The following is an 18987-nucleotide window of genomic DNA, read 5'->3' as shown; positions in this document are numbered from 1 at the left end:
GAAACATGAGGTCTTTGGGAAATAAGATGGACGAACTTTCAGCGCTGGTGACGACCCAGAGGGAGTACCATGAGAGTAGCTTATTTTGCTTCGGTGAAACTTGGCTGCACTCGCACATTGCCACTGCAGCGTCGAGGTTCCTGGTTACTGTTTGGTACATGGAGACAGAGACTGTTCCAAAAATCAGAAATAGAAGGGTGGTGGGCTTGCACTTCATGTGAGTGAGAGGTGGTGCAACCCTGGACATGTCTGTGTGAAGGAACGTCTCTGTACCCCGGACATTGAACTGCTGGCTGTCAGAATGCGCCCGTGTTATTAGCCAAGGGAGTTCATTTCCACCATGGTTATCGCTGTCTACATCCCCCCATCAGCTGGTGCAGCGGTGGCCTGTGAAGTTATCAGCTCCGCCACCACAAAACTGCAGACTGAACATCCGGATGGATTTATGGTTATTACAGGTGATTTTAATCATATTTCATGAAACAACACCTTAAATAATTTCCATCAATATGTTGACTGCCCAAGTATGTCCCTGGGATGTACACTGTGAGCTACACAGGGAGGACATCGATAAGATGACCGACTGCATTATGGATTATATTAGATTCTGCAAGGGCACCACCATACCAGCCCCGACCGTTCACTGCTTCTCCAATAACAAGCCCTGGATTACCAGACTAATAATAATTGGTAGTGGTGATCGACAACAGACTTCAACATGTGCAGCAAGATGTTTGAGATCTTCAACCAGTCAGTTGTTGTCAGCGCCATTGTCTTTGCTGCTGTGTGTTGGGGCAGCAGCATCAGAGCCAGCGACACCAACAGACTTGATTAAATCAGCAAGAAGGCTAGCTCAGTACTTGGTCTCAGGCTGAAGTGTTTTGAGTCTGTGGTGGAGAGGAGAACGCTGAATAAACTGTCATTGACAATGATCAGCACCCACCCCATCACACAGTGGTCAGGCAGCAGATCACCTTCTCACACAGACTGCTCCAGCTCCGCTGTCGAAGGGACAGATAAAAGAAGTCTTTCCTGCCACATGCAATCTCGCTGTACAATAACAGTTCACTAACAAGACCACACCATTGTACGATATTGGAGAAGTTTAATTGGAAAAGCCGGGGATTGCGAGAAGGTGGGGTGAGGGTGCGTTTAGGTGGGGTGAGAGAGGGTCGAGGGGATAATGAGAGGGTCGATCGCCGCGGATGGAGACAATCGCCAGGGATAAAGGACATGGGTCGATCGTCTGGGATGAATGGTGCGAAGTGGGTTGAGGAGTGTATGATGTTGCACCTAGCCGGGGAGCGTTGCTCAGGGTGGGTTAACGCCTTGATGTATGCTGATACATCGACCCCCAAAAGAACTTTGTTGGATGAGACGAGAATGGACTGTTCGGATATCGCTTGGATGGCTGTGCATGGCTTATGTAGTTTGGAATGACCAGAGGGTATTTGGGAAATAGATAGGAGTGTTGTTGAGGCTTGCATGTAGCGATGAGTTGTAGGTCGTACATGCTGGATGTCTGAGGAAACCAAAAAAGCTGAGACAAACGTTAATTTAAGAGTTGGGTTGACGGGGAAGGAGTTGCATCCTGCATGTATGGTCTGGATTCTGCAGATGAGGAGGTTGGCTGCTGAGGGTGAGTGCTTGGAGCGGTATGGGATTCTGTGTTGCGTATGTCTGATTAACACGTTTATGCAAGGGTAAAAATATAAAATAGAGGGGCTGGTGCTCCGGCGAGTTGTATGGGTTAGTATATGCAATGGGAGCCCGAATGTCGCGGCCCGGTCGTCGCCAAACAGAAAGAGCATGGCTCTCCTTGAGGACGTGCTGGATGCGGGAGGCTGTCCAATCGAAGACTGTCATAGCACGGGAGGGAGCCTCGGGCTGCTCCGGCCGGCTCATGGCAGACATCTGAGAGACATCAGGAAGAGCAGCCTCCTTATGAAGGCCTGCGGCGATGATGTCCCCGATGATGCGGGGATGAGGGTGATGCCGGGCTGGATCCGCCGGACGTGGAGTACTAGACGAAGCTGTGGAGTGAAGGAGGGACTTGCGGGAACAGAAAAGACATTGGGATGATGGGAAAGGAATGAGGGATGGATGGCAGAGGCTGCAGATCCAAACAGCCATCCCGTCCCCTCCATCAGACACAGAGGGAGCAGTGTGGAAGAAAATATGATTGAGAAAGTGAATAACAGGTCACCGTGTACTGGGGACATAGGCCTGAAAAGCACATTCTGTTTAGAAAACAATAGAACTGTATTTGGGCATGATGTCGTCTGGACACCAAGTAGACGCCACTGATTGTAAATGTACTGAGTGTGTATTGGAAAAACCTGACGGGGCGTGTAAGTGTTGTCAGCCACGTTATAAGACGGGAAGTTATGTTAAGAGACACTTGGAATCTGAATTTGGGATTGTGGATCTTGGAACTCTGTGATGAGTGTATCAGACCTTGATTCAATAAATTCTCCTTGATTGCTGTGAGACCTCTGACTCCTTCTTGTAGACCTTTCTATTTTTATAATACATTGTTCTACCATAAATTGGTGACCCCGGACGTTCGATCGGTTTGGACCTGCTCGCTGGGACGATGGCTGAGCTCACCATTGCAGGGGCTGTGCAGAAGGCGCCAAAAAGGTAGGAACTTTTATCCTATCTCGCACAGTTGTATACCTGTTGAGGCTCAGCCTCGACTCAGGGTAGGGTTTTTGAGGTGCATTCCAAGTTGAACAGGCTGAGTCAGCTGGGAGGTTTCTGGCTGTCTTGTCTGTACCTGCATGCAGGACAGCTGCTGTAATTCTTTAAAATTTGCTATGATATAACAAGAATTTGAAACATTGGATTGTGTCAGCAGCTGTGACAAAAAAGGAAAAAGAAAAAGAATACTGGCCAGAAAAAGTGTGAAATTGGGTTGTGTGTGGATGACCGGTCATTGTGATTGTTAAACGGGATGTGGTATTGGCTTAAGAGGATATTTCCAAAGAGTTTGGAAATATATGGAGGGGCGTGCGCTTTAGAGTCTGTCTATATAGGTCACACGCACATGCTGACCCGCTACCGCCACGGGCTGATCACCGTGGTACTACAGAGTCAACTAAATAATTTATATATACGTGAAAGGAAATTCACTATAAACTGAGCAGGATCTGTTTGAGCACTGTAATATAAAGATATGAACACACACACACACAGCAAACAGGAAAAAATGTATCAAACAATCTAGTGAAAGGCTCACAAATAAAGTAATTCAGTCTGTAAGGAACACATTGCTTATGAAAACTCCCATAGAAATATATAAACTCATATAAACAATGCATGTATGATATGTAAAGCACCAGTTAATAAGGGAAAGTTAACATCGCAAATAAATAAATAAACGATTAATAAAATCTCTATATATAGATCTGTAAAAATCTATCTATAACCTATAAATATATATGTAGATCCATAAACTGGATTCTAGAGAATCTTTGAACGGGTTAATCACTCACTGACTCTTTTTCAACAAGGATATGTTCATGTGTGTCTGAAATCTGTTTTGACTGAGCGTGGAGTATTGAGATACTGCATGTGTTTTGAGATACTGCTATCTGCATGTTGAGCAGCTGGCTTTCATGGTTCCAAGTAGAAAAGTTAATTTGGCTCAGCTGTGATCAGAGGAAAAACAACTAAATAGTATTGTGTAAATACATACTGTGAATTAAATGAATGAGGTTTTGCGAGCGTTGTCATTTTTAGGTTGTGGCGCAGTTGTAATTCAGAAGTTGGGTGTAGCTATAAAGGCCAATCGCCATTTTTGAACAGTGGCGCAGAAGAAAATTGGAGATAGTTGTGGTTGTGTTATCAATCGCCATTTTGGAGTTGTGGCGCAGTTGAAATTTAGGAGTTAGGTGTGGCTTGGAGGACCGCTATTTTAAAACCTGATCGCCATTTTGAATCAAACGTTTGTGCAGTTTAAATTCTTGGTAAAGGTCATTTTTGCCAGGAGTGGTTTGGCAGACTGCCAGACAGGAGGTGGGTGTAACAGATAGCACCAACTGAGAGGACATAGCAGTTAGCTATAGGCCCAAATAGCATAGCTAACTGAAAGGCTAATCTAAGTCTTAACATTTAAAATTGATTACAGCTATTACCATAGCCTAGCTTAGCATAACTAGCATAGCTTAGCATAACTAGCATAGCTAAGGTTAAGCTAATTAGCATTGAGTTTAGAAAAAATTAAAAACTAACATATGAAATTAGACTGTGGGTATTTCCATAGCATAGCATAGCATAACCAATATAGCTAAGGCTAAACTAGCTAGCATTAAAGCTTAAGAATTAACGGTTCAATTGATTTCAAATATCACTAAAAACTAGTATAACCAAGGTAAGCTAGGCCTAAACTCACCACCAGTAAAACATAGAAATAGCATTCGGCAAAAGTGCTATCAAAGATTAGCATCACCATAATAACACAGCAACACAACACTGACTGCACGACCAATTGAGATAATGGGGGCCAAATACCCAGAATACATTAAGGATATTCCAAGATTTTCAAAGAAATGGGCAAAGTGCACTGAAAAAATGCCTGCACCGTGGCCGAAGGAGGGCACATTTGATGTGGGAGCCTGCGAGGACATGAATGGACAAATAAAAAACTACAAACCAAAAGATGGGAGTAAAAAAAGGAAAGGGAAAAGAGAGCTTGAATTAAAGATTTTGAGCTTGTTCAAAACAGAAGGTGAAAGATACAGAGAAAAATTCAGAGAGAACGTGATAAATCACAGTCAAATAAAAAAAGAGGCGTACAAACAGCAGGCTCCAGGAATCTACCCCAGCCTAGCTGGCAATATCATATTTACTTTGTTGTTGGTGTTTGTTCCTGAAGCTGCCAATGGATACCAACAATCCCGTGGTGCATGGGGTGGATATGGAAACGCATAAGGTTCAAGGGGAGGTCCCTACAGAGGACAAGGACCACAGCGAACCAGTGGTGAATGCTGGGAATGCGGCATGCCAGGACATTTTGCAGACTGATGTCCAAAGAACAATGCATTTAGAGGGGGCAGAGGCAGGACAATGCAACTTGGAGCTAGAGGCTCGGCAGGCCCCTGGGGAAGACCTAATTTTGGATAATAGGGTTGCCCAGAGAATCCTGAAGGGGAGGGTCAGTTTCCAGTGATAACAGTGGAGGCTGATGAAGAACATATGCTGCAGGTTCGAAATGAAGGTAGACAAGTACCAATGCTAATGGACACTGGAGCCACTCACACATGTGTGGGTCCGAAGTTTGCGAAGCACCTCCCCATGTCAAACAGATTTGTTGAGACAGTAGGATTCTCGTGACAAAAGCAGCTAATTCAAATGACGGCTCCAGTGAAAATAACCACAGAAAACGAAGACATTAAAATCCCAATTCTGGTTTCAAAACAAACACCTGTCAATTTGATTGGAAGAGATGCATTGTGTAAATTAAACATGACAATTTTGTGCTCGTCAAAAAATATGCAAAATTCAGTAGAAAACACCATTGACGGTCAAATGGCCTTTCAATCAGAAAGGGCTAAAGTATATTGGCTGTGGAACATCAGAAAGCCAGTGTCAGAAGCACTCCAGAAGTGGGGGAAATATTTAAAAGTACAACTCCCAAAAGCAAAAACACCAACACTAGACTATCACTGTACAATGTTTTATGATGTGGCTAGAAGTGAAGAGTTTGAAAGAAAGTGGAGCACAGAAACGGAAGGAACAGAAGTAGAATTAGTCACACAGTACATCATTGTAGGTGAACGAGGTGCAGCTCTCAGCGTGGAACCCAATGATTTCATCAATAAATGGCACAATGTTCTAGAATCAGCGCCTCACATCACTCTGCTGGTAAGTAGCAAGGCCAAGGCCAGAGATTTGGTTCCCATGATGGAAACTGCGCAAAAAGCAGAATGGAAAGCAACTGACAATCCGTTGATACTTCAGACGCAAGACTCAAGGATGATCAAGATTCTGTGCGGAACATCGATGTTGGCCAAACCACAGGAAGTAAATATAATGGCAAAATTTCTGAGTCACAGGGACACAGATGTAGAAGTGAGAGAAAACAACCTGTTGGAAGAGATATTGAAACAAGTGCCGGATCACCTGTGGCCAAGGAACGATTTTGATGTTGGACTGGTAAAGTCTGCCAGGCTAGTAAAGGTGGATCTTAAACCAGAGGAAACTCTCCCCAACCGCCGACAATATCCACTGAAGCCGGAAGCGGATGAAGGAATAAGTAAGATACTATTTCTGGTCTGCTAAAGGCAGGGGTTCTGATAGAAACACATAGTCCATGTAACATTCCAATATTTCCAGTATTGTAGGCTGATAAGTCCAAATACAGGTTGGTGCATGATCTAAGGATTGTAAATGGCAGAGTACAGGGCAAAGTAGCAGAGGTAACAAACCCCCACACGCTGCTCACAAATGTTCCACCGGATGCAACATTTTTCAGCGTTTTTCAGCATTCTCCTACATGAAGATTCACAGTACCTATTCGTGTTCACTTACAGGGGAAAGCAGCAGTGCTCAGTGGCACACTGTTGCAGTACGTAGATGATCTGGTGCTCTGCGCACCGACATTGGAAGACTGCCACAAAGACCCCATCAAAATCCTCCAGCGATTGGTAGAAGGAGGACACAGAATTTCAAAATCAAAGCTTCAGTACTGTAAAACACAGGTTGTGTACTTGGGACGGAAAATCTCACAAGGAACCATAGCAATCTCACCATCCCAATTGGAGGGTATAGCTAGAGCTCCAAACCCACGTACTGTAGGACAGATCATGACATTCTTAGGAATGACAGGATTTAGTTCTGAGTGGATGGAAGACTACGTGGAAAAAACAGCTCCGCTACGAGAACTAATGAAACAGGCAGGTACCCAGGTTTTAAAGGCTCCACTGAAGTGGACCACAGAGGCAAATATAGCTTTTGAAACTCTAAAAATGGACATGCAAAATGCACCAATACTAGCAACACCTGACTATAAAAATCAGTTATTTTTGTATGTAGCTAACAAACAAAACAAGTATGCTTCAGCAGTATTAATGCAAGAGACATGTCACGGTAGGGAGAAAACAACCAGTAGCATACTACAGCATAAAGTTAGATAATGTTGTGCAGGGATGTCCTCCATGTTATCAAGGCCTAGCTGCAGTGTATTATGCATATGGAAAGGCGGCAACGGTGGCCATGGGATACCCAGTTACCATCCTGACACACCACAAGATCGTTGAGTTGGTGAATCAAGGCAAGTTTGTCATAACCCAGGCAAGATGCTTACAGTACATGACGTTGCTGACGTTGCTGACGTATCCTGACGTGACAATAAAGAGATGCAAAACATCAAACCCAGCTAATTTCATGCCATCAGAGGAAGAGGGGGAGCCCCATGAATGTGTCGCTGAAACTATGAAATATACCAGACTAAGACCTGAAATGGAGTCTACACCATTGTTACAAACCGACGTTACATATTTTGTTGATGGTTCATGTTACAGAGACCATGTAGGGACCCATGCGGGCTATGCGGTAGTCAAACAGGAGGGTAGCAAGCACATTATTGAGAAAGCGGAAATGTGTGAGCAGCCATGACCAGCACAACTAGCAGAACTAAAAGCATTGACTGAAGCATGTAAATTAGCAAAAGGAAAAACTACCAACATATATAAGGACTCAGCATATGCACATGGAGTGTGTTATTTGTCTGCGTCTGTGTGGAAACAAAAAGGGTTCCGGAGATCCGATGGGACCCCAATTCAACATTGCAGCCAAATTAAAGAGTTAATTGCAGCAATGATGCTTCCATTAAAGGTAGCAATAATAAAGTGCCAGGCACACCGGTAAGGGAACAATGACGTTATCTGCGGAAACAATGCAGCTGATGAAGCAGCGAAGGCAGCTGCTAAGTGTCAAATAGCTATTTTGGCCCCAATGGTGACATTGGAGCCTGTGGCCACCCCAGAAGACATCATTTTGATACATAAAGAAGCGGCTGAGGATGAACGAGACATTTGGAGAAGGCGAGGGGCAACAATGAGTGAACAAGGGTTATGGCGGGCACAAGACGGTTTGTTGGTGGCCCCAGTGATGTTGTTGTCCATGTTGATTTCTGAAGTGCACAGTCTAGATCACTGTGCAAGGGGGAAGTGATGAAGAAAATTCAACATCAAGGCTACTGGTCGCCTTATATGCAAGCAATAGTGAACGAGGTGTTAAACCAATGTGAAGTATGTGCTCAAAATAATGTAAAGAAAGGTGTGAAAACACCTGTCGGACATATTACAGTACCAGAAGGTCCATTTAAACATCTAGTTATGGACTATGTTGATATGATAAAATCAGTTTAAGGAAAAAGATACATGCTTGTGGTAATCGACAGATTCAGCAGATGGGTTGAAGCACACCATCTAAAGACTTGAGCGCTGAGACGGTTGTCAAGTTTCTGATAAGAGAAGTAATCCCGCGATTTGGGATTCCATCAGAAATCAGCTCTGACAATGGGTCTGTGTTTGTGCAGAAAGTTGCAAAAGGTATCCTACAACAGTTGAGAATCAAACAACGTTTAGGAGCAGTTTATCATCTGCAAAGCCAAGGAATGGTTGAGCGAGTAAATGGAACACTGAAGGCTAAGCTAAACAAAATTTGTGCCGCCACTAAGCTGAACTGGGTAGACGCTTTGCCACTAGCACTAATGAGCTATCTCATGCAAACGCACAGAAAAACGCATTTAACACCGCATGAAATGCTTACAGGTCGACCTATGACAGCACCGCAGCTAAGAGGTCCTTTTAAAGGTCCACCGCTTGAACAATTGCAAAATGAGCTGAAAGCATATATGAAATATCTAACTATGATCCATAGAACTATCTTCACACAGGAAAGAGCACAAGAGGAGAGCCTGGAGCAGAAGGGGGAGTCGCCAGTGAAACCAGGAGACTTGGTGTGGATCAAGGTGTTCCGGAGGAAGTGGCATCAACCGCGTTGAGAAGGACCGTACCAGGTGGTCAGGGCCACGCCAACAGCTGTCCAGGTCGAAGGGAGCACCACGTGGTATCATCTGAACCACTGCACAAAAACGCGTATCAAGGATGAAGGGAACCCAACGGCAGAAGTGGGAGATGAGAAATGTGGTAAAACTGACTCTGACATTCCTGTGTGTTCAGAGTATGATGACTGTGGAGAGCAGAACCGTGCCGAGCCAGGTACCAACAAGCTAGAGTCCACAGAAAGAAGGAGTCAGAGACGAGGAAGAGGCGATCCAGCCCCTCTAGCCCTAGACGGGGATCCACCACTCTAAAACAGATGAGTATGATGCAAAACTAAACGCTCTGTGCCACCCGCCAGCATTGTCAGATAGAAATAAATTTACAAACCCATTTGAGCGTCTAACGCAGGAAAGCATAAAAATGCGAAAGAAAAGACAGAGCCAAACAATATGGATTTGGGAAGACAGAGAAATACTTCCTGAACAAGTTACAAGACCAGAGGTAACAGAGAAGTTAGAAGGGAACGAAGGATTTAGGACAGAGATGGTAACAGGAGGGAGATTAAGATTACACCTCCCAGCACAAGAACGAGCAGGTTTGGTAGAAAGAAGAGAGTTGACGATTTCAGAAATCCTCAAAGATGGAAGTAGGCAAGTTATATGTGGGTGGATGTCAGATAAGTTAGGAATGTCAGTGTGGGACAAGGGGGCAGTGAAATGCATGCCGGTAGTGCGAGAGGCGTTGTGTAGATGGATCATGAAAGTAGATAATGCAGCAATTAATATTGGTAAAACATATGAACTCAATAGTGTTAGTGCTGCAGAAATAGGTAGTCAAATGGACGTGAAAGTACGATGGAGTGCAAGGTATGCAAAGCCAACAATGGACGTGCTGTGTGAAGGGCTGGCGAGGGATGTGACTACACCTGTGAGTACAATTATTACTACAACTAAAAGGATTACAACACCAACTAAGACTATTACTAAAACTAAAAGGATTACAACACCAACTGAGACTATTACTACAACTAAAAGTATTACAACACCAACTAAGACGACTACTACAACTAAGAGTACTACAACACCAGCCAGAACCACGACCACACATAAAAGCATTACAATCAGTACAACAACCCAAAGAACCACCACAGTAGAACCAAAACAAGTGACCACAGGGCTTATCAAGACCACAAAAGTAGTAGTACAAAGAATGTATAGAACAGACAATGCAAGTAAAATTAAAGTAGTGTGTAACGATCCTCAAGGTGGGCTGGAGGTATTTGTGGACGTGACGTATAGTGGAGACAGCCCCCACGGCCGGTCCGAGAGCATTTCCTGTGGCAGGTCCGAGAATATTTAAACCTAAGTGGGTACGGCCAAAAGAATATAGAGAGATTAAAGATGAGCTGGAGGCCCGAGCCGCACAGAACTATTGGTACAAGAGTGTGTGGGCTACGGCCAAAGACCTGACGACAAACGACTGTTTAGTGTGTTTTAAAAGTACCAGAGCGAGACCTACGGTAATCCCAGAAAAGTATAACTCTAGAGAGTGTGCAGAGTATCAGAAACAAGTCTGTGAAAAAGGACAGTTTAATAAGAATAAACATGCACCGATGTTCTTTCGCCAACCTGTGTGTGGTCTTGGATGTAGATTACTATGGTGGTTCTCAGGGAATACATTCATATTTGAGGTTTGGAGACAATAAATACAATGTAAAATGTACCGATTTTAAGACACAGACGGTTGAAGACGACGCCCCCCGACAAATTACAACATAGACCGAGAGGCTGAGTACAAGTGCTTCACGAGCGGAGTCTTCAGGGATCAAGGTGGTGTTGAGGTAGGAAACACCACCGTAAAGTGTAGCGTTACATGGGTACTATCCTGGTTTCCACATGTAAGCAAGACATCAATTACATCACCAGTGTGGTTCGAAAACCCTTCAGAGACTTTAGAACAGGATTGTGCTAATGTAACCATGACGTTGCCCACACTATATTTTTTCGGTGACCAGACCTTTCCCATTGTTGACAGTTATTGGATGTTTGGAGGGGATAGAGTGATAAATGTATTACCAGCAAGGTGGGTTGGGCTGTGTACATTAGTAAGGTTAAAGGTGCCAACAACTGTGATTTATTCAGGAGTGGACGAGTTAGTTGCAGGAAAGACCTGAATGAGAAGAAGTCTTATGGAGGACAGGGAAGTGTACTTGTGATAGGACAACCACGAGGAATTCCATACGAGTTTAAGGCCCGAGATGAGATTAAAGCGGGTCTTGAGTCTATCATACCGTGGATCACCATTAACAAGAATGTAGAGTGGATAAATTACGTATACTATAACCAACAGAGGCTGATCAATTTCACCTTAGAGGGCTTTGAAGTATTTGGTGCACAGTTACATGCGACCTCTGAAATGACGAGACAAAACAGGCTGGCGTTAGATTGGCTGCTAGCCGAACAAGGAGGAGTATGCTACATGTTTGGGGAGCAATGTTGCACATACATACCAAACAATACGGCCGCTAATGGAACTTTTTCTATTGCTATGAACAAATTGAAGTGGCTGCGGGCCGAAATGACAAAAAATGCTGGCAGAGATGCACGTGAGTGGAGAGGACTAGAAGCAATAGCCGGAGAGTGGGGAGCGTTATGTGTAAAAGCTATTGCGATCATTTTCATAGTGTTAATTATTGTAGCATCCCTACACTGTTGCATCATACCCATACTGAAAAGGTGGATCCAGGGGATGTTGTATAAGCGGGCAATGGAAGACACAAGACTACAAATGGTTCAACTGGAGTTGGTCAACTGAACCACTACCAGGACAAATGAAGTATGGAATGTCTACATGGTTTCTGATTCTTTCTTTTTCTCTTTTGGAGCAGTAAGGAGGATGGTGAAATGGACACAAACTAACTGAGAGAGAGCTCATCAGGACTGTGCCATGAGACATCCTCTCACGCTGAAATATTGCCCAATCGAATCTTGGTATTGGCGGAGTCGGCGACTTCAAGGACTGATGATGGGCGATGCCGACACATATTAACCCACATATTATTCTATTATTGTTTAAGACTGTACAAGAATGTTCATGCATTTCATATGTGTATGCTACCCAATATTAGAGTGTAAGTCGCAGTATAAAGGTTACATCATAATCATACACTAGAGAATAGTTACAGGTTTTATAGTAATAAGACAATCAAGGTAAATCACATATAGTGAATTTAGGAGGGATATGGTATGATGGATTTAAACACACACAGATTAGATGGTTATAATTACCAGATCACAGCGGATGATCTGCATAGTTGAGAGTCAGGAAAGTCAGTCATTATACTCAGTTAGATTAAGATTTATTTTTCATTCATTGTTCATTGTTTTTATTCATTCATTTTTATTCTAATCAAAACATGATTTAACAACAACTATATTCAGTTAGGTTAAGATTCATTTTTATTCTAATCAAAACATGATTTAACACGACTGCACAACGCAGGCAAGCGCTAGTCTAAAGTTGCTCAGGCTTACGATACATTTGATGATTTCAGTTGAAAGTTTTACAGGTAATAACACCATATTATGATTGCATTTATTATTTACAGTGTTAAAGTTTATTAGCTTAGGTTTGTATAATTTCATTTACAAATGTTTTGTCATTGGTTAATTTGAAACACATGCCAAAAGATTAACATGAAGAAATCAATGCAGCCATTGCTCGCGCCCCAGCGCAGTCGCCCATTATCTATGTATGTCAAAACAGAGGCCATGGGGACTATGCAGGACTTTTCTCCTCCACAGAATGATGAGATGATCAAGAATGATTACATGATGACGAAATGAAGGCCGGAGGTTTTTCACCTGCATGAACCGCGGATGGCAAATTGATTTCTAACGATAATGCTTTAATGAGGGTTAAAACCCTCACAGGAGGGATATGTGGAAGAAAATATGATTGAGAAAGTGAATAACAGGCCGAGGTCACCGTGTACTGGGGACATAGGCCTGATAAGCACATTCTGTTTAGAAAACAATAGAACTGTATTTCTGGACACCAAGTAGACGCCACTGATTGTAAATGTACTGAGTGTGTATTGGAAAAACCTGACTGGGCGTGTAAGTGTTGTCAGCCTCGTTATAAGACGGGAAGTTCTGTTAAGAGACACTTGGAATTGGAATTTGGGATTGTGGATCTTGGAACTCTGTGATGAGTGTATCAGACCTTGATTCAATAAATTCTCCTTGATTGCTGTGAGACCTCTCTGCTGACTCCTTCTTGTAGACCTTTCTATTTTCATAATACATTGTTCTACTACAGCAGGCAAAGGGGGGCCCTTGGGGAGGGCTTCTGGAGGCCTTGACACCATGCGCTGGCAACGCCGGAACAGGAACCTAGAAGTGGGCGGCTGCCTGGAGCCGTGGAGATGATGGAGGCCGTGAAGAGCCTGACTAACCTGGATTAATTGTCGGTTCAACAGAAAGGGATCGCTCAGTCCTTGAGGACCTGCTGGAGGTGGGGGACAGCGTACCCAGCAAGGTGCAGAGGGCGAGGGCGATGCCGGGCCAGAGTCACCTGACAAGGAGTACTGTAACGAAGCCGCCCGCAGGATGCAGACGATGAAGCGCAGGAGGGGTGGCAGGCCGCGTCGGAGTGGGCCGACGGAGGAGGAGATTCAGAGATTCTGGTCACTGAACAGGTCCAAATCCAACGGTTGAGGAACGGCCCACCGTAATGGAGCTGGTGCGAAGGCAATTAACGGCTTGGAATACGCGTTCGGTCTGGTCCAACCAGAACAAAAGGTCCTTGAAAACTGAGACGAACGAGAGAGAGAGAGAGAGTGGGTCAGACACACTATATGGTTGCACAGTATTTGAGTTAATGAGACACAGGTGTGTGCTAATAAGACACGGGTTGTTTAGATGTGAGGCGTGAGTGGTGGAATTAGTAAAGGGAGAGGGATATGAAAAAAGTGTCTGGTCTAGCTGCTGAAAGAAGGATCGTCTGATTAAAAAAAGTTAACTAAAAGTTTAAGATATATTTAGGGAAAAATAGTTGATTCTGTTTGTCTCCCTCAGCACTTACAGACACCGGCTTCCCTTCTCTCAACACAAAGCACTCTTTCCCACAAAAAGCAGCAGCCTAAAGATGTTCTCTTCACTCCTCACTCTATTGAAAGAGGCACTCAATGAAGTGTCATCTTTCTGAGCCTGTCCAAAGTCATTAGCCACTCGTTTGCGAAAGCAATGCTCTTGAACGTGGTCATTTAATGTTCGATGTACTCATCTGCCTTGTATGGGGGGTCATCAAGATGAATAGTGCTGGTGGTATAGCCCTAAAGCTTCTGAGAGAGGGCTTGACATGTTGCCGGCGGGACGTGATGCTGTCTGCCGTGTGTCAGGATGAGGGTTTGGCAAAGGAGCGAAGCAAAGTGAAGAAGGAGAAAAAGAAAGAAAATAATATTTTAGAAAAAATATACTTTTTATACAAAGACTAAGGCTATGATAAGCCAAACAAAAGCACTTATATAACTGAAGCTTTAAGGGAAAAAAACCCTCACTTATCTGTGGAGTCCAGAAAAGCACAGCTTTGCTTCCTACCTCGAGAGACCCACAACTAAAACACATCCTTTTTATATGGTAAACAGTGGTTATATATTATAATAAATATCAATTGATCATGATAAAAAATTGATATTGATAAAAAAATGGATAAAAAAATCTGTCCCGTTCGGTACGCTTGTCACTCTTCGGGACACGTGTGTATCATTCGGTTTATGAGGTGCAATGTAGCGTGAGCCTTCAGGTCGCTGTCCTTTCTCATATCCATCTTAGCGCTACCGTCTCAGCGCGTCAAATCCTGGCGTGCTGGGAGACTTGCTCCATGCGCTCCCTGTAGGTGCGCGGCCACAACGCAGGCTCCCGAATCCTCTTGGCAATCTCAATCGTTTTTTGTCTGGTTAAATCTGTGGTTTAATCACCACCGCAATGTCTCGTTCTACTCTGAAAAAAAGTAAGGTTGCCACAGAAAACCGGCAGTTCAACAGAGAATGGACAGAGCAGATTTTGTTTCTGTCACTGTGAAGTCTGCGTGTACTCTGCAGCCATTTCCGTGTGTAAAGAGGTTGAGTTAATTAGGCATTTTCAGAAAAATCATTCTACTCTGCATTTATCTCTCTATTAGATTCGGTTGGTTTTGGTCAGAGTGTACATAAACCAACTCACTGTTTTAATCACACCCTCGACCTTGTTTTGGCTTATGGTGTGGAAATCAATGACTTGTCTTTCCACAGAATCCCATTTTATCAGACCATTTTTTAATAACTTTTAAATTACTACTCACCTCTGGGCAAAAGTTTCCATACTAGATGTTTATCTGATAGTGCTGTATCTAAATCTAAGGAAGCGATTCCATCTGCATTTAATATAATGCCTTTTCCTAATATTCAAGATTTCTGTACTAGCCATAATTTCTCTGAAATTGATCACCTAGTTGACAGTGTTGCAGGCTCACTATGAACAACGCTCTACTCTTTTGCTGGTATAACTCCCAACCAGTCAATTAACTCCCAACCCGTCAATTAAAACAAGTAACGCAAAAATGGAAAGTAAATGGCGCTCCCCTCAATTGGAAGAATCTCGCTTAGTTTGGCAAGAAAGTCTAAAAACATATAGAAAGGCCGTCCGTAATGCCAGAGCAGGTTATTACTCATCTTTAATAGAGGAGAACAATCCAAAATTTATTTCCAGCACTGTAGCCAGGCTGACAAAGAGCCACAGCTCTATTGAGCCATGTATTCCTATAACCCTCAGTAGTAATGACTTAATGACCATCTTTAATGATAAAAGTATAACTATTAAAGACAAAATCAACTCACTTGGCACCAATTTTTCTTCAAATCCAGGAACCTTAGAAACAACTGTACAACTTGATATATTCTTGGACTGCTTTTCTACAGTTGACCTTGACAAATTAACCTCTACTATTACGGCATCAAAGCCTTCAACTTGTCTCCTAGACTCTATTCCAATTAGGTTACTTAAAGAAGTGCTACCTTTAGTTAGCCCCCCTGTACTAGATATGATTAATATGTCTTCATCAGCATGTTGTGTACCACAGTCTTTTAAAGTAGCTGTAATTAAACCTCTTCTTAAAAAGCCTAGTCTTGATCAAGAGGTACTAGCTAACTATGGACCTATATCTAACCTTCCTTTTCTCTCTAAAATACTTGAGAAATTAGTCGCCAATCAGCTGTGTGACTTTTTACATAATAATGAGTTATTTGAGGACTTCCAGGCAGGATTTAGAGGGAATCATAGGACTTGTCTCTGTACTTGTTTTACAAGATCTTAGTGCTGCCTTCGACAGTATTGACCATCCCATCCGGCTACAGACTGGAGCATCTAATTGGCATAAAAGGAACGGCATTAAGCCGGTTTCATTCTTATTCATCAGATAGATCTCAGTTTGTACATGTTAATGACAAATCTCCATGCACACTAAAGTTAGTCCCACAGGGTTCTGTCCTTGGACCGATTCTAATCACCTTATATATGCTTCCCTTAGGAAATATTATAAGGAAGTACTCCATACATTTTCATTATTATGCTGATGATACTCAATTATATTTATCAATCAAACCAGAAGAAACCGATCAGTTAGCTGAACTTCAAATGAGCATTAAGGAAATAAAAAGCTGGATGACCTGCAATTTTCTGATTTTAAACTCAGATAAAACTGAAGTTATTGTACTTGGCCCCGAAGGCCTCCGAAACTCAATAGCTAAAGGTATTGTTACTCTAAATGATGATGTGTTGTCCTCACCGCACCACAGTAAGGAATTTGGGTGTTATTTTTGATCAGGATATGGCCTTCGATTCTCACATAAAATGAATGACAAGGACTCCATATTTCCTCCTGCATAATATAGGAACATTGGGCCTCATTTATCAAACTTGCGTGGAAACGGGTGCAGATCTGAGCGCAGAATTGGTCGTAGGAAAGGACCCACGTGTGATTTATGAAACATTCGTATCGGACCAATCTCAGCGTATGAATGAGCGGGCCTTGATAAATGCGGCGGCTGAATTCGATCGTCATTAACATGTTACGCCCCTAAATATTCCTGTTTCGGAGGCCTCGCCCACTGAGGTCAAACACGGAGAGGAAGAACGCTGGTTAGAAAATAAACTTTTCTGACACACAGATCGGCATCCTGACATCCGAGATGGAGCAAAATAAAGCTGAGCTTTTTGGCAGTCTTAAGAGTGGAATAAAAGGGGCCCATAAAAACACCGTATGGAATAAAATAATGGAGGGAGTCAAACCGAAGCAGCTCTCCACTGTGACCCGAGTGCGCCTGTGCGCACTGTTGGACAGGTGTGCCGTATTCAGCACCCCTGCCGTGAAATGCACCCCCTCGCATTATAGCTGATATTCAAAAGATCCATTTAATTCATTTTGTAATTATGGCTGCAGTTTATTTCCACAGAACATACAAAAGGTGTTGTTTTGTGTTCGCTATCATCCAAGTTTGTGATTTTAAACACTTAAAATAGTTTAAAGACTGTAAGTAACCAATGTTCTGACCGTTGTGGGTTACCTGTATATAAACTACTCCTATAGACGGAAACAACAGCCTTCTGATCCAGAATATCACCTATAATGCGAGGGGGTGCTGAATATGGCACAACACTGGCGCTACCGGTGGGTCATTAGGTATTCCGTGAGAGAATACCTTTGTCATCTAGAAGAACCATACCAAGATGTTAATCGTCTGATACCTTGTTTGATTTAATGCAATTTATCGAGGGTAGCCACTCACCGAGGAGATGAGTTTGGCTCTGCAGTGCGTCTTGCTGCAGCCACGCGCCAACACATTCATTCATTAATTCAATGTCGGGGTCGCGGGGGGCTGGAGCCCAGCTGTTTTGATATTTAAAAGAATTGCGTGTGTTCCCCACTGGTCACCTGGCCACCACGTTTAAAAGCGATAGCTTGGCATCACAAATCACCGGTACATTTATCGAGTGGTAGTTTTTGCGATTGATGAATGCGTAATCATTCATGGATGGTGCCTTCAGACGCACATGAGTACAATCAATCGCTCCAACCACAATTTTTATATATTTTTTATTTGTTTTAAGAATCCGTTTTTATCTGTTCTTAATATGTGACTGCTAATGCTTAATGACAGCTGAGGTTTGTTCATTATTTTCAGCCAGATTTAGCTGTGCTGCACCGCAAATACACAGGCTCAAATGTGTGTACACGACCTCAGACCAGACGTGAGATTTGATCGTAGCTCCCGCTCACGTCCAAATTGATAAATGCCGACGTTTGCCAGGAAATGGTCGTACGCACGTTTTTCTGCCGTACGTTTGTTTGATAAATGAGGCCCATTGTGTCTCAGAAAGATGCAGAAAAACTAGTCCATGCATTTGTTACTTCTAGGCTGGACTACTGCAACTCCTTATTATCAGGCTGCTCCAATAAGTCTGTTAAGAGTCTCCAGCTGGTCCAAAATGCTGCAGCTCGAGTACTAACTAAAACAAATCGAAGAGAACATATTTCTCCCGTATTAGCTTCTGTGCACTGGGTACCTGTAAAATCTAGAATAGAACTTGAAATTATTCTCCTTACCTGCAAAGCTCTTATTGGTCAGGCTCCGTCGTATCTTAAAGAGCTTATAGTATCGTATTACGCAACTAGATTGCTGTGCTCAAAGAATGCAGAGCTACTTGTCGTTGCTAGAGTCTACGAAAGTAGAATGGGAGGCAGAGCCTTCAGCTACCAAGCTCCTCTCCTGTGTAACCGATTCCCAAGTGTTATTCGGGAGGCATAAACTGTCTCCATATATAAGAGTAAACTTAAAACATGCCTCTTTGATAAAGCTTACAGTTAGGGCTTACGAGTCCTTAGCTCTGTTGTTATTGGCATTCAATTTATCTTAGAACATGCATGTACAGGACCT

This window comes from Echiichthys vipera, assembly GCF_963691815.1.
Source record: "Echiichthys vipera genome assembly, chromosome: X".
In the NCBI taxonomy this organism is placed as follows: domain Eukaryota; kingdom Metazoa; phylum Chordata; class Actinopteri; order Perciformes; family Trachinidae; genus Echiichthys; species Echiichthys vipera.
Note: the sequence above shows the minus strand (reverse complement) of the source record.